Source organism: Leguminivora glycinivorella, chromosome 5 (assembly GCF_023078275.1).
Source record: "Leguminivora glycinivorella isolate SPB_JAAS2020 chromosome 5, LegGlyc_1.1, whole genome shotgun sequence".
Taxonomy (NCBI): Eukaryota; Metazoa; Arthropoda; class Insecta; order Lepidoptera; family Tortricidae; genus Leguminivora; species Leguminivora glycinivorella.
In genome coordinates, this window is record NC_062975.1 from 6868740 (window position 1) to 6880912 (window position 12173).

A 12173-nucleotide genomic window follows, 5' to 3' on the forward strand; every position below is an offset into this window, starting at 1 on the left:
CCATTCAAAGAATACACGCCCGTGCGACATTGCAAAATGTTATCATAACATGACATTGTTGTTCGTCCATTTCTGTCAAAACCCGTTTGGGGTCAAAGTTCAAAGCAAATCACACTAAAATTTTCATCAATGTCTGAATTGTCTGGCCGGCGTCAAGTACACCTTTTCAGTTCTATTTTTTGTGTCGTTCAGTTGTGCTCTCATCAGGGAAATAGTGTTTTCTAGGAATTAGTAATATTTCAGCATCATTCACTTGCCCTTTTCCCATTATTTGCTGGGGTCGGTGCAGTAACCTTCTTCTTCCATTCCTCTCTGATCAGCCGTCATTTCCATTCCATACTAATACTCTAGAGATGTTACACAGGCGCGTTGCCGATTCTAACACATCAGCGATAACATTTTGTGTCTATACTCCAATTGCTAATTCGAGTCCAAAAAAACTACGACAGATACGTCAATGTCACAGCTGTCAGTGTCACTTATGTCACTGTCAAAATACTTTTCAGGTTTCGCCAACCTTCTACATTCTTTATTTGGCACGTAAGAAATCCAAGAATACTTGATGATAAAATTGTGAAGAAAATTCGTTTTAGTTTTTTTGTTTTAATTCTCATACGTCAAATTAGTTCCACCGGTCGCCACTAATGATAAATGTTGGTAATTCGCATTATATTTCCTCGCTTCATTGTTCGATATAATTATTAAGTTTACATTATTGTAGTTTATTTAATCTACTGGCAACATATTGCACGCTTATTTTAGAGATTTATAAAAAATAAGTATTTCAATTGCCTCTAAACCTTCCCCCCCACCCTCAGGTCGGTGTCAACCGGCGGTGGCATCCTCATAGTCCGCAAGGGTTTACCAAAGATTTGAAGGATAAGATATTAAAAGAATACCTTATCTCCGAAAATTGTAGGTACGCTTTTTTAAGCATTTAGATGCTTCATGCAGAAATTTCTGCGGCCATTACAGCCATGCTTTTTGTGGCAGCTGCCAGTTGGGTGTAGGCATTACAGCCATAAACCGAGCTATTACTGTTCTATTGACGTTTGATGATATATAAGATCACTGCTACCAAGCTGTTAAGCGACAGTTGTCGCATCTTATCAGACTTGCATTATTGCAAAACCCAAGCACGTACAAGGCTTGTCACACCCAGGTTATAAAAACCCTTCTTGACCATAATTCAAGATGCGGGCGATTTACTCTATGGAAGTAAACTCCCGGAAAAAATAAAAGCCTCAAAAGTAATTGAGAAACAATGGCTACAGATAAAAAAGTCTGTATATTCGGGAAAGAGCAACACGGCTCCATCAACTTCGACAACAACGTCGGCGCCGCAACCAATACCAGTTTCAGGGAAACGGGTCAGGCCCTCCTCGTTACCAGTCGAAAACGGCAGGGGGGGGGGGGCAGAGAAGGACAGCTGTCAACCAACCCCGAACCATCCAGCCAGACCAGCGGGCCAGGGCAAGCCCCGTGCCACTCCTCAACAATGAGTCAGTTACCTCACGCTGGTAAAATAAAATATTTTTTATGATTGCTGGTCAAAAATAACATCAAATGAAGTTATTTTAGATTCGCTTAAAAACGGTTGCTCGGTAACTTGTACCCCAAATAAATTGGGCAAGTAGTGAAAAAGCCGTTATGGAGGTACGTCCAAAATTTAATTCAGCTGGATGCAGTTGTCCCTTGCATCCCACAGCATGACCAGTTTATTTCGAGAACGTTTTTGTCACAAAAATCTAATGACACCAAACGTTTTATTCCAAATCTCGAAAAGCTGAACAAATTTATTCCTAGAGATCATTTCAAAATGGAAAACCACAGACCAACTGTTAAGTTATACTTACCAACAGGTAGCTTCATGGCTACAGTTGCTTTGAAGGAAGCTTACCCACTGATTCTTATTGCGAGACATTGCCGCAAGTATCTGAGCGTCCATTTTGAAGATGAAAACCCTAGTATATTAACTTAAATGAATTTACGGCTTTGTCTTATGGTCTTTTTTAGCGGTATTTTATGTGTCGGGTACTCTTATGTAGAGTGTTTACGAAACGTAAACGTTAACCTACTAGAATGCTTGTGCTTTGTCATAATCTATACTAATAGGACATTAAAACCGCGACAGGTTTGTCGAGACTTAGGTTTTATGTTCAACTCAGTCGATTTTTTTTTTTACCTACGGGAAAAATGAGAGAAAAATCGACGTGATGGTTAGAAAATCTCTGTCACTACACTCTTGTTCCGTTAGAGAATTATCTCAACTGATCGGAGTACTTATTGACGCATGCCCTGTAGCTAAATTTGGGTGGCTATATACTAAAATTCTAGAACGCCAAAAATTTCTAGCCTTGCAACGCGACCCAAACTATAGTAAGAAAATTAAATTACCGAAACTAATATTAAATGATCCGAACTGGGGGATGAATATTATATTCTCTTGCACACGGAGCGTCGAGATCCGAGGAAAAAGCTTTCCACATAAACCAATTGGAAATGTTAGCAGTATGTTTACCTCTTAATATTTCTTTAATGACCGTCGTTGTGACTGTTTTATATTAATTCGTATAGACAACACGAAAGCTATAACTGATATAAGCGATGAAAATCGCATGGGCAGCGTTCAATTTCGAAATTTGAACGACCCTTTCAGACGGATTTGGCAGTGGTGCGAAGAAGCGAAACCTTTGGTTTTTTTGCATCGTATATAAATATTAAATATACGAAAAACAATATAGAAGTAGACCGGGTATCACGAAATGTGAATCTCGATACTGAATGGGAACTATCTCATGAAGCGTTTATACTGCTACGCATAATGTATACTGCTGGTGAGCCTGATATTGATCTTTTCTCTTCTCGCTCCAATGCCAAATGTACACTTACTTATCATGGTGGAAAGACCCAGATGCATCAGCTGTAGATGCTTTTACACTAGACTTTTATAGTTTCCCTCCATTGCCGATCATTTTAAAATCTTTAAAAAAGATAATTTATGACAAAGTAACAGGAAGTTTAGCTTCCCCGTCTGGCAATCCCAAGCGTAGTTTCCTTTGTTAATGTCGCTAGTAAAATCCGATATTATTTACATGAGCCCCGAAGAACATAAGGTCTGTTCTGATCACAGCACCAGGAATCCGTTCCACAAGCGCCTTCTCCTGGGTGCAGCCGTGCTCTCCGGTAAAGGTTATCTGAGGAAACTTCATGTGATCGCATCTATTTCTAAAAATACCATTCAGCAATATAACGTTTCGTTTAAACGTGGTTTAAAGTATGGTGGACATTTTGATCACAACTCGATCAAAACGTTTTTAGTAGTTCGATTTAGTTGATTCTAAGATTTTTAACGGACCAGTTTAACGCAGGATCGTCATATTATGGATCCGCATTATCCCTGTTTCTCAGGACCAAAAAAAAAGAACATGTTAAACGTTTGTTAAAACGCACATTTAAAATGAGACCTAATTTTCCAAAATATACTTACTCACTCTTGGGATCCAAAAATAGTATTGGATTACATTGATGAATGTTATCCAAATACGACTATAGAGCAGATTACCTAGGTACTAAAAAGCTTGTCGTATTATTGGCATTATGCACTGCCCATCGCGTGCCAACATTCTTACTGATTAAATGAGTGAATATACACTACCCAAATGGGGTAAAAATTATCGTGTAAGATATAACCATCTGCCCCGACATACTTATACTGTTCCTTTCGTACCTTAAAGAAACGTGTCGCGCGACTTCGGTCCTTCGCGAGTATCTCACTCTAACAAGCGATAAAAGGGCCTCCGAACTCAGAACACCTCTTATTAACTGCGAAGCGCCCCCACAGGGACGCGATGGCACAGTCAATAAGCAGGTGGATAAAACAAGTAACTAGCGGAGATCGGGATGGACGTGGCAACATTTAGTGCACACAGGCACTCGCCATGCTACCACGTTTACTGCCGTTTCGGCAGGGGTCAATGTTTGACATTATCAGAAAAACTGCGGGTTGGACCTCAACCTCGCAAATATTTCCTAAATTCTGCCATCGTCAAATAGTTGCCGAAGACCTATTTGCAAGATCAGTTTGCTATAATTAATTATGAACTGTGTTACTGAATAAGACTGATCTTGTGTATAAATTACATAATTATGTAATTGCTAGTTGTTTAGTAATAATTATGTAACAAAATTGAATGATAAATATTTAATTTTGTTTTCACAATTGCCATCCGCAAAACTTTGTCTCTAAACAACTACAATAATGTAAACTTAATAATTATATCGAACAATGAAGCGAGGAAATATAATATATGATCAAACGAGCTTCGCAAGCGAAGTTCGATCGATATTATATGACTCGCTTCATTGGAAGATATAATTACCCTCCCTCCCGATACACCCAGATTCCAAAGTTTTGCTTGGAATAATCTCTGAAAATAATGAGGATGCCACCGCCGGTTGACACCGACCTGAGGGTGGGGGGGAAGGTTTAGAGGCAATTGAAATACTTATTTTTTATAAATCTCTAAAATAAGCGTGCAATATGTTGCCAGTAGATTAAATAAACTACAATAATGTAAACTTAATAATTATATCTTCCAATGAAGCGAGTCATATAATATCGATCGAACTTCGCTTGCGAAGCTCGTTTGATCATATATTATATTACGTGTATTTGTGACAATCAACATCACCTTCATTCACGTTGCTAATAATAATAAAACTTAAACCAGACAAATGTATGCACTAAAGATGCCTTGTCTCAGTCAGGTGCAATTTTCGCCAATGTTTATTAAATTAGTCATTGGAGTCTAACAACTAATTACCAATATTAGAAAGTTATTGCTGAAGGGTAGCACCTGAACTGGCTCTCAGAATGGCGCGTGGCGAAGTCAGGGGCTCACGAAAGGTATTTCCTTAGCGTATTGAACGAGTGCCCAATGTATCTCTGAGACTCCTCAGGAGATTTGGAACCATACATTGAAGAACATTACTCAAACTTTTTTTTTTTTTTTTTTTTATTGGTAAATAACAACTTAAATCTATCTTTACAGGTTTTCCTAATGCGATAGATAAGCGAACCAAACAATAAAACAGTTATTGCCAGTATATAAAAAAAGAAACTAAACTAAAATTAACATAGTGGCCTTTGTGAGATCATTCAGGGAGCATGTAAAAATGTCTATCTCGAGAGCAACTTTATTGATAGCGCGAATCGCCCTCGTAAGCGGGGCTTCCATGAGTAGCTTTGTACGAGCTGCGGGTACGGCCAGCAGCGGTGGCCGGCGACGGCGCCCCACGTGCCCGTCCGGCGCATACAGTGCCAGGGCGTGCAGCACCCCGGGGTTGCACAACTCACCTCGCAGCACCCTAACTACATATAAAGCGAGGGCAAGCTCTCGCCTCACCTCTAGTTTGTTATACCCCACCATTCCGAGCACGAAGAGTGTGGGATACAGTAAGGGATACCCAGGATATACACCATAAAGCTTTAAGTAAAGAAGTCTAACATATTTATTTTGAATGCGTTCCATCATGACTTTGTACTTAGCTGCATGTGGACTCCAAATTACCGCGTTACATTCAAGATGACTCCTTACGAGAGCCCCATACACAGCTCGTATCGCAGCTATGTTCGTAAATTCCTTTGCTTGACGCATGAGGAAACCTAGATTACGAAATGCTTTCTTGCAGACACTGACAATATGATCACGGAATGACAAATCGGCAGCTAAGTGTACTCCCAGATCGCGCACGTTTGATACCCGTTGCATTGGCTTTCCTCCGATGCTGTAGCCAAAGTTTATTGGGCGATGTGCGCGACTAAACGAGATCATCGTGCACTTCGCTTCATTAAAGTACAACTTATTGTCTGCACTCCATTGGACCACATTGTCAATATCCTCCTGCAATTTACTACAATCCGAGATATCCTTGACCACTCGGACCAGTTTGAGATCGTCAGCAAATAAGAGGCAGGTAGAATGAACCACTGCGTTAGGAAGATCGTTGATCATTAATACAAACCCCATCGGGCCCAAATTACTGCCTTGACTCACCCCTGATCTAACGTAGTACGATTGAGAAATGCTGCCAGAGCAATCCACATACTGTTGCCTGTCGCGCATGTAGCTAGCAAAGAACTCTAGAGTATGTGGCGTGCAACCGGCCCTCGCAAACTTACTTACATACTCGCAAATACTTTCTTTAAGGTAAAACAATAGATGCCATTGAAACAATAGATACATGTGCCATTTTTTATCTAAAAGGTTCATAAGTGTCGGTTGTCAATAAAGCGCTACTTGCATATTAACGTTTGGTCACAATATCTATATCATCAATAGTTTGTTCTATACCGCAAAATATAGCACCAAATGTTATTGATACCTGAAGTGATACAAGCGCAATACCAACTTTACAACTAAAAATCACGGAAAAAAAGAATTTTATTGCAGTGGCAACATCGTAGTAGTTTTTTTGGACTCGAATTAGCAATTGGAGTATAGTGGTGTTAGGATACCCTTTTCTGTTAGTTGTAAGTACTATCCCATTTGGGCTCAGCTCCTGATTTGGAATGACATCCGCTATGCTGGACCCTACTTATCATTCAAAGAAAGATGAAATTCATAGTGCCCGTAGAGTAGTTTTCGACGTATAGTTTAAGGAATACACCTGGATCCAGTATTTGAAGGTCGAATCGCATTAATTTTCGCCATACTAAACAATTTCCTGTCTATTTCACAACAAATGAAATCGTTAAAAAGTGCTGTATCATCCAATATGTTCAGCAAGTTCCTGAATGAATTCTCGAAGCTGTGACGTCATATTCTTATTTGCCTAGGCTTAATAGGGGCGAAAGATGCAATGTCATTCAGCCATAATGACATCATTGTCTCACTATGTCCCGATTTGTCCCGTTACAATTATTATGAGCAGTAGTCACTTAACCTGTTTTAATAAATGTCACCGCAAAGGGAAAGAAATTTAAAATAATTACCCAATTTACGACGATTTCAGTATGAGTTACTCGTTGCGGTTGTTGCGTCAGTATTATTATATTTTTTACTGTCATGTTTTTAGCCGCAAAAACTGAAATAATTTAAATTATTTCTTGGATTCTGGCTAGGCAAAGGTATGTTTTTTTCATTAATTTTGTTTTTATCGCGCTATTGATACCAGGAACAGTACAAAATAATATAGTATATCATAGTAAATTCTTAGTGATGTATGTTAGATTCATCACTAATCATCACTAAATTTTTTTGGGATGTCTATCAAATGCATTCTGTTACAAATTCTAATATTATCAAATCATTACAGTGCAACATATTAATTAAATCAAACATATTTAATCACAGCGGAAAAGATAAGAACATTTAACCGGGCGAATTGCATCTTACTCATTGTTGATTGTCAGCCTGCTTGATACAGATTTACCAGTAACACTGTCGTCGGATTAGTCAATAATAGTCTTACTGCAGATGTTGTTAAAGGGTAATGTAATAGCTAAAGATGTTGGTAGATCAGTGTACGTTACCTGCAGCAGATATACACCGTTGTGGCCGACTGTTATCATTCAACGGAGCGACGTAGCCGTAACCGCACGCGGCGCGAAAAAAAACGTTCGATTTTTAAATCGCTTCGTTTTAAAGTTCAGTTGTATGTTTAATCAAGTTAAATTGAGTGATAGTGATTTTTTTAATTAAGTGAGTATGTTTCTATTATTTTATAGTTGTTTTAATGTAAGGTGAAACTAAGTTAATATTGTTTTCAGTGCGCGAAGAGATTATTAATTTTATTGTGTTTAAAATGAAAACCCAACAGTTTTTAGTAACTACAAATTTACAAACTAACTAATGTTTAGTTAGTTTGTAAATTTGTAGTTACTAAAAATCAGTGCTAGAACCGACCGATATGCTCAGAGATACCTTATGAATTATGATTTATAAAATTTCTAAAATACCTACTTCTTCAGCTTCACTATAATTTAGGTCTTTTAGTTGCTGCACGGTGGTGATGGGTAGTAGTTTGATATTTGTGTTATTTCGCCCCACATTTTAATTTTTTCTCATGATATGTTTTTAATTAGTTTCTATTTATATGTATATAAATCATTTTAGTTTAAATTAACCACTTCCCGGCGTCTGATTAAGTTGAAATTTGTTACGCTTCCATGATTCCGATCCTGATCTAATGATATATTCAAGGGATTGCCTAAGGATAATCCCGTAACTCCCAAGATTCGATAAATGAGGAAAGGACTGAGGTACGCTGAGCAATTAAATATGTAGTTAAAAAAACAGGGGTTGTAAAGTTTTTAAAATAGGTAGGTAATGCGAACGTTAATCTTGAGTTGAATGCCTAATCCTAACTGTAGTTGCTTACAACTATTATCCACATTTGGATAAGTAGGTGACTCGCATTTCGCAAAACGAATATCTTGAATGATCATGCAGTCTTCTTGGATAAGATTTTTATGTATCAGGACTATCAGGAGTACGTTTATGCGTTTTAGGACACAAAAAGGAAATCATACGTATCATATTTTCCTGTTGTCTCCAAAAAAGAGCTTTAAGACTAAAGATATCGACACTATAAGTAACATAGCAAGCAACTAACAATAATATCACTGTCGGTGACATTGTAGCTTGTATATGTGACAATATGTCATATTAAGAAATCGAATGTAAACCAAGACATTGCGCTCGAGTTTCGTTACTGATATCTTTTGGTTACGGTCTGTCGTTAGTTCATACTCATATTACTTGGTCTATGAAAGTAGTCTAGAAACTTTCCATGGTAAAGGATATCCTGTAGAAAATCAACGTAACATATCTTTAACACTATGTAACATTCTATATTTTCCTCTTGTATGTACCTATTTTACCTACGTGGTCACATATTGGTACAATAAATGAGCCACTTATTGGCAACTAGCTTTATACATACGTACCTTTTTCCTCTGTTATAGTGAAATGCAATAATTTATACAGGTAATATAGAGGTTTCAGTGAATAAAGGTTCTTCTTTAATACTAGTAACAATACTGAATTCGTTATGAGTTATGACACCTACCGTTTTAAAAGGATTCCCCGTAGATTAATACATTAAAAAAGTTGATTTATTAAGAATAGATGTTACCGATATCCCCAGTTAATTAGAGAAGCATCTATAAAGTCATATTAAATTAGTGTTATGTACTTGTGTTTAAACTATGTGAATGTGACAAATCACTTGAATCGGTTGTCAAGCGGCAGAATGAATTAGTACAGCTTTGATACATTCGACACGCATAATGAAGTGCCTGTATAAATAAAAACATAATAATATGTTTATGTTTGTACTCGTAAGTACCTAGGTATTATCTTCAGACATTTTTTTATTTTTTTATTAGAAATTTAATTATTCTTTTTTGTTAATTTTGGACTTTTATCCTAAATAAAATAAATAGTATTCACGTTTTTTCTGAACATTACTTATGGTGTTTGTGGTAGTTCAAGCCAATGGCAACTGTCTCTTTTATTTAGGAACTATGTACTAGATTAGATGAGAATATTGAATACCATATTATGTAGCAGTTCGCTTAGTAATCATTTATAATGTTTCGCATCATTTCTGATTCATTGTTTAGTGTCTATATTACATTCTCTCCTTGTTAGCGATAATTCGATGAACACCAAAGGCATTGTTCTAATTGGTACGATAGTCAGCCAGTACATTTTGTACTGTACAATAATCAGGATAAGCCTCGAAGACTTAGTTAAGTACCTCAATATTAAATTTTGGTGTTTTTAAATATTATCAAGAGTCTTGTCTTGTCAAGATTCCCCGTTAAGGATAAATACATTCTGTGAGTTGAAACAGGTAAAATAAGATTTTATCGACTTCCTTAAGAAAGGGTTTGGCATTAGCCGGAGTTTTTTTGTAAAATTTTCCTCATAATTAAGATTTACATGAGGTTTACTCTGCCTCAGGTCTTTTAGGATTCATTTAACGTATGTTCAGTTCGAATTCCGCTCAGGGAATTTATTTGAGAGATGAACACATTTTGAGCCATGGATATTTTCTACGTTTTTAAGTATATATATGTATTCTATCATACAATATTTATTTACATATAATTCAGAGGTAATTATTACTAGTTGATTTTTATCTCCATTTAAGCATCAGAATTTCCATGTCCATGTGCAGAACCCTTCAGTCCTACATGTATATTTTAATTTTATATACAATCGATATCTTCAGGCATTAATTTTATACTTCGTTATGTTGCAAGGCCAGGATATCGATTTGAAACTAAACCATTCTACGTCATATCCGATTAATACGTCAATTGTTAACCGCATTCCCATTAATTCTAACATGAAATAATATTAATAGATGCACCCAGAAATTGTGTTTGCCCAACCATTTGCACTTAAAGCTACAGTGTTTGAAATGGCGGCATAAATAATCCCAAAATATAGAATCCGTGGTTTCGAAATACCGCGTATATTTTGTTTACAAGGTTTGTTGCACAAGTCATAAAATAACTCGTAAGCATAGTTGTAACGTACGATGCTTGCGATTTAATTTTAGTCATATTTACAAACTTTATAGGAAACACCAGAATTACAAAATGCATACTATCCTTCCATCTTTCGACTTTGATACGGTTTGGCTTTTCGTCGTCCTGTAGGGCTAAGATGGACGGCTGTCTATCATTTGTCACCATGTCTGTCACGTTCTGTCAAGTATGTAAGTGCGAAAGTGATGATATGACAAGTGACAAAAATACGACCTGCGGGCGTATCATGCTGCCAATTTTATCACTTGTCCACGTGGATAAGACATCTGTCACTCTCACACTGACATACTTGCTAAAGCGTGACGGATGCTTTATCCACGTGGATAAGTGATAAAATTGGCAGCATGATACGCCGGCATGATACGGCCACTAGTTATCGCGGGCTAGTGCAGGACAGAATTTCGAGGAGCAGCGTAAGGTTGATCTAGCCTTATGACCTCATGGTAAGCGCGATGACTGAAAGCACGCTAGCTTACAATTCACTACCACTATGTCGCTGGTGTCATCACGTGCCCTCATTGTGCGTTGAGCTTTACCTCGAAAATAGGCTATGTGAGCTATTTTCGGGAGCACAACACAAGCGCTGAATTAAAAGTTAGGAGTCGAAGTAGTCGCCATGGTCCAAATCGGGAGGATTATCATCACAGTTCCAAACCAGGTATACAGTATAGCCGATGTCATTCTTGATTTAGAGCATAGTCCAACAGGTGAAGTACCTACCATCTCGACTTTAACGAAACTGCAGCCAAATTGTTGTTTGGTTGCGGCTGCTAGACTCTACAAATAGCGTTGTATAGGAATAACATTGACCACATGACATGACAATGATATTTGAAAATAAAATCTTTATCGTGTTAAAAAGAAAACAAGCAGCACAAATAGGCTTTTGTGTTTCTTATCCATCGACATAATATTTGAGACAATAGTTAATTTATGAAGTCATTTGCACCGTTATTCATTAGCAAGACGCTAGTAAATTTTAATAGTAAGATTTAACAAATATAATAATGTTTAATAGTCAAACACATAAAAAATCTAGTGCAAGTTGTAATTGATTTTTTAGGTTATTTCGGTCATTGATTAGTGGCCTGACATTGTTGTTAGTTGCGGTCAACTCTTCAACCAGATATCAACTGAGATCACATTGGCATTGAACTTGCTAGGATTAGGTAGTGGGCGTGCGAAAATTATTGGTAACTTGTTTACGTCAGTTTAGTGTCGTTACATGCACATGTCAACCGTATATTATATGACTTCCTATACTTAGCTATTATAATTATTGCTGTGACGTATTATTTATTGATTAATGAACAACATTATTGTTAACGAAATAAAATGAAAATGCATAGCAATAAGTAAGTACTTGAAAATATGTCTTTATGGTGTTTAATTTTGAAGGATAAGGCTTTCTACCTTACCTTGTAAGTATTTAGTTTTATGTCAATCCATGGTTATACGGCAGTTGAATCTCGCTTTCAGAATATAAGTAGCAACATAAACATTGTAGAAAGTTTGGAGTGTTTTACATATTATCATATGAGTGTTAAATGCCTTTTGCATACTTCTGTTAATATCAGTTTCTTTCCGCGGGTCGTTAACGCCACGC

At 37.0% G+C, this 12173-nt stretch overlaps 1 protein-coding gene across 4 annotated transcripts in view; it reads left to right on the top strand.

The window, feature by feature from the left end:
- LOC125226143 (cystinosin homolog) overlaps positions 1-12173 on the top strand; it is a 68417-nt gene that overhangs the window by 12665 nt on the left and 43579 nt on the right. For 3 of the 4 annotated variants that reach the window (XM_048130035.1, XM_048130033.1, XM_048130036.1), the window contains exon 1: positions 7570-7706. The exons of the other annotated variant lie outside the window; for it this stretch is intronic. The gene's annotated coding sequence lies outside the window, so the exon portion shown is untranslated. Of the gene's footprint in view, positions 1-7569; positions 7707-12173 lie in introns of those variants that run through there. 4 annotated transcript variants of the gene reach the window in all.